This window comes from Alexandromys fortis, unplaced genomic scaffold (assembly GCF_014885135.2).
Source record: "Alexandromys fortis isolate MF-2015 unplaced genomic scaffold, M_Fortis_MF-2015_v1.1 scaffold_100_3062768_6864082, whole genome shotgun sequence".
NCBI classification, from domain to species: domain Eukaryota; kingdom Metazoa; phylum Chordata; class Mammalia; order Rodentia; family Cricetidae; genus Alexandromys; species Alexandromys fortis.
The window spans coordinates 3,752,183-3,757,010 of NW_026067993.1; the positions used below are offsets into that span (position 1 = coordinate 3,752,183).

The following is a 4,828-nucleotide window of genomic DNA, read 5'->3' on the forward strand; positions in this document are numbered from 1 at the left end:
TCACAACCATATGTAATGGGATATGATGCCCTCTTCTGGCTTGCAGACATAATGCACAGAATACTATATACTATCACAGAATACTATACATAATAAATATTTATTAAAAGAAAATATTTCTAAAATGTAATTAAAAAATAAGGAGTTTGAACACAGGTTCCCTTAATGGGTAGGCAATACTTTCCCCAGAAAAAGTGAATTATTAAATGAAAATCCCAGAGCCTGGCAAAAACTACCCCTCTGTGAGTTATTGACTAGGAAGTTTTTGGAGGTTCCCCCAAACAACACAAACTATTGTCATTGCTCTTGGCTGCCCAACATAGCTACATGTTAAGACCTTATTGCTGAAGACACAACACACTTTGGGTGCAGGTCATAGAGAAAGCAATCAAGAGGTGACGTGGAAACTTCTTCCTTCCTGATGACTAGCTTTCACATAATCAATGAATTCACCCAGCAGAAGACTATGAATGCTAACCTGCCAGGTAAGATATACTTGCTCGTGCAATTATGGTGTGACTGTCCCGGAGCTAGCTAGCCACTTTCTGATTGGATTTGAGGCGGGATCCAGAGGAGAAAATACACACCCAGTATTGTAAAGCACATGGTTCAAGAGTTTATAGGCCCTACATGGGAACCTACTACTGTTTTGTTGTTGCTGCTGCTGTTAAATGATCGTGTTTTCAAATTTTCTTCCAGATAGTGAATATCCATAGACCAGTGCTACTCTCAACCTTGGTCAGAGAAGCCTTTTTTTGCAGACTTGGAATTGGTCAATTATACTGAGAATAAGTAACTGCTGAGTGTTTGGCCCTAAATGGACCAACAGAGCAACACCCCACACAACCCAAAGTTTAGGAAATATTGTAGAAAAGGAAACAGAAAGCATAAAATAGGTGGGGAGGAAGAGTACTGTCAAGTGAAATGTCTTCGGGATATGACATGGTCATTGCGCTCAGAAACTCATAGCAGCTGGGGTTGCCTGCAGAAGACCTGAACATGGTCAAGCCAGCGGGCATCCCAGCATTGAAAGGAGGTTCACAAAGCGCCAAGATATTTGCAGTTGATGGGGAATTCATCTTGTTTTAGTGTGATCCTAAAGGTTGCCGTATGTTCATAGGTTGCCCATGATCAGGGGATGACCCCACACCCACGTGTATGTAAGTAGCACTAATTAGACTGGATGACTTATAAAAAAAAGGAGACAATGGAAGTGGGAGGAGCAAGGGTTGGAAGGCTCTAAGGTGTAAGGGGAGATTTTAGATATGATAGAAATATTTGGTAAACATGTATGAAATTGTCAAAGAATAAATTTAAAATATTCGAAAAACCCATATGGAACCCTGTTACTTTGTAAGCTACTTTAAAATAAAAAATTAAATTAAAAAATTTACAGAAATAAAGAACAATAAAATGAATTAGAAGGTATTACGTTTTTCCTGGTTGGAGAGGCCCCATTTCTGTGTTTACTTCTGTACTGTCAGTCAGGATGTTGCTGCAATGCCATCACATATATCCTGTGATCTGTGGAGCTGGTTCAAGGCAGCTTCATAGTTATCAATTGTGCTTACCTGAAGGCAGCTCGGCGATCTCCAGGTTCCTGGAATCTTCTGATTATCCATGCAATTGGTACATAGTCATGTCGTGAATGAAGAGTCTGACCTAAACTACAGTGCCCACCTTGACTCTTGTACAGCTGTATCCCTACCATCAGTTCCCCTGAGCCCAAATCCCAGCAGCCTATCTCTGAGTACAATGCTTTCTTCTCCTGGGCTGTTTCTTGGAGGCTCTGTTCCTTTTAAAACTTAATTAATTTAGATAGATAGACAGACAGAGTTTGTGTTTTTGTGTGCACACATGCACATAGTTGATGTTGGAAGGTGGTGCGTGTGCCATGGTGCACACATGGACTTTAGAAAACTTTAATGAGTAAGTTTACTTCTTCCGCCTTCACATGGGTACCAGAGATTGAACTCACCTTTACTCAGTGAGTCACCTCACTGGTCCTTTCTACTGTCCTTCTTACCTATGAGCCTGAGGACCTTATATAGGACTTACCTACTATAGAGTAATTACGCCAACAATCCCCGCAGATGGAAAGCAGTCTAAGGTGGTCTAAGAATGAACTGAGGAATGCCAGTGTGTTAGAGCTTCAGAAAGTGCTAGAGAGATTTAGGGCGTTGCTATTCCTGACATTCTTGATGACAACACCTTGGGAATCACCATCTCTCTGTTCCCTGGATGCCATGGAGTCCACATTCTCCCCCGTGAGTCTCATCTCATCACAGGGGCCAGACTTGGCTACTGCCATTCAGTCATGTGACCCTCTCCAGATTCTTACTGTCCTGTTTGCATTGCTCCTGGTGATGTTTCCAACTGGATGGAGCTGCCAAGTGTGGAAATGACCCCTGCATAGACAGGTAGGTAGATCTGCAAAAGGGGCTGGAACATCCCTTTGGTTCTAACATTTTATAAATGTATGTTTTCCCCTATAGCTAACCTTCATGCTTCTCATTTCCATCAGAGACTAGAGTGATGGTTTACATCTGGTGGGTCTCGACACCCTTGAGAGTCACATATCCCAGATATCAGGTATTTACACTGTGATTCATAACAATAGCAAGATTACAGTTATGAAGTAGCAATGAAATAATTTTATGGTTGGGATCACAACATGAAGAACTGTGTTAAAGGGTCGCAGCATTTGGAAGGTTCAGAACCACTCTCCTAGTGCATAAGGCCAGGCTTAGATGGGTCCCTTGTACATGAGTTTGTTCCCAAGTAGTGGGTTTTTCCTACTGACATGGTGTCAGAAAACAGTCCTAGAATAAATGAATGTTTATGAGAAAACTCCCAAGACAAATTTTGTAACCTCAGTTTCTTCAAAACACAGAATTGCTCTTGGAATGTGCTTCGGTGCCCCTCCCCGGCATAGAGGGAGGAGGGAGTTTGCTTCAGATTACAGCTGGCTGCTGTCCTTTGTTTATATGCCACGCTTGTCCTTGTGAGGCTACACTTCACTCACGTGACTGTTCTCAGAGTACACACTGTCTGAGGCTCTGGATAAAGCTGGTTGTTGAGACTCTAGTCCGCCTCATTTTGAGGCCTCATTCTTGGGAGAATCTGGGGATTCCACCGACTTTAGAGCAATAAACGAAGAGTTTTTGCAGTTTGGATATTCCTGTATAGTTTGCATTCTCATCCCCATTCAAAGTAACTGCGCTATTTTCTGCAAGAAATTAGTTAGGATATCCAGTGTAGTGAAAAGCAACGTAGCTCGTCCTGTGCTGAGTAATTTATAAGGAATGGACACTTAGTTTTGGAACCTGGGAAACTTAAGCTTATGGTGCCGCTATCTGGTGAGTCATCTCAAGGGGGAAAACAAAGTCTTTTATTACGGCTGGGCAGCAGTGGTGCACGCCCTTAATCCCAGCACTCCAGAGGCAGAGGCAGGTGGATCTCTGTGAGTTCGAGACCAGCCTGGTCTACAAGAGCTAGTTCCAGGTCAGGCTCCAAAACCAAAAGTCTTTTATTACGCCAGGAATCCTGGGATGGGGTTTTCCACCTAAGTTTTAGAGGAGACACTAACCAAAAACCTTACACGACAAATACATATTCCCAGACACCACCGAGATTCTGGCCCTGTGGGTCTGTGTAAGGACTGGAAAAGTACTTCTTACAAACCCCTCGAGTGCTTCTGGTGCAATCCCAGGAGCCTTTGAGAACTCTGGCTCCAGAAAAATGAGCACGCTTCGCCAAACCTAGACACATTTCTGGTGGAAACAATGGCATTCCTTCCACCGTGTGGCAAAGGTTCATTTATTTCATGTGCACTGGTATTTTGCCTGTATATACTCTCTGAGCCATCTCTCTAGCAGTGACCGCGTGTGGGTGAGTCGGTGGGTGAGTTTGCCTGAGTGCATGTATGTACACCACATACATATAGGGACTGCCGGGACCCGAAGGGGGCGTTAGAGCCTCTAAACTGCTGTTAGCAGTTGTGAGCCGCCAGATGAACCGTGGTCCTCCCCGCGAGGGCAGCCAATGCTATTAACTGCAGAACCGTCGCTCTAGCTTCAGACGCCGCATTTGTGAACGCAGTTTGCCCTGTGGCCACTCAGGATCGGGGATGAGGGCAGGACTCCGCCGGGTGCCCCCTTCCGGGGAAAGGCCGAGAGAGAGCGTACCGGCCCGACCTTTGAGGTGACGGTGGCAGCAAACTTGCTTAAAGCAGCTCCTAGGGCGGGCGGACCTCAGCTAGGCCGGGGCCTTCCCGGAGGAGCATGCCGGGTCCGCGTCATCCCCGCCGCACTCCATAGTGACCGGAGCGTCCCCGAGTCTGTCCGCGGAGTCCTCACAGGATTACCTCAGCGGAACCCGGCAGCCGGAGCCGATACCCGCGCCCCTCCAAACCTTGTCAAACATTCGCGCGCCACCCAGACCCGCGCGCCGGAAGTGACGTTAGCGTAACGCGCACTCCCGCCGTGCCTTTGCCGCCGTTCTGTGGCGGGAACAGCGGCTCAAGAGGGACTGTGGCGACTGTAAGTGTCGGTTCTGCATCTTCTCGGCCTGGGTCCGGGCTGGCGGGGACAGGGCTGAGTCCTCCACCTCTGCGGTGGTCACTGCAAACCGCGGCTCGGGCGGCAGTGTAGTCTGCAGCCCGCGGCGGGAGGCAGCAGCCCCGCGAGGTGGCAAGAAACTGGCCTTAGAACAGACAGTGACCGCGTACTGTGTTTTGTCGAGCATTAATTAACCCGTGGGCCAAGCTCAGCTCCGTTTTTGCAGTTGTTGACCTTTTTTTTTTTTTTTTTTTTTTTTTGGTTTTTCG

General features: G+C 46.5%; 1 protein-coding gene across 4 annotated transcripts in view; it reads left to right on the forward strand.

The window, feature by feature from the left end:
• Rfc4 (replication factor C subunit 4) overlaps nt 1-4,828 on the forward strand; it is a 751,101-nt gene that overhangs the window by 726,706 nt on the left and 19,567 nt on the right. Inside the window, exon 1 of one of the 4 annotated variants that reach the window (XM_050159976.1) lies at nt 3,829-4,541. The exons of 1 other annotated variant lie outside the window; for it this stretch is intronic. The gene's annotated coding sequence lies outside the window, so the exon portion shown is untranslated. Of the gene's footprint in view, nt 1-3,828; nt 4,542-4,828 lie in introns of those variants that run through there. 2 more of the 4 variants (XM_050159974.1, XM_050159977.1) reach the window with 2 other exon arrangements.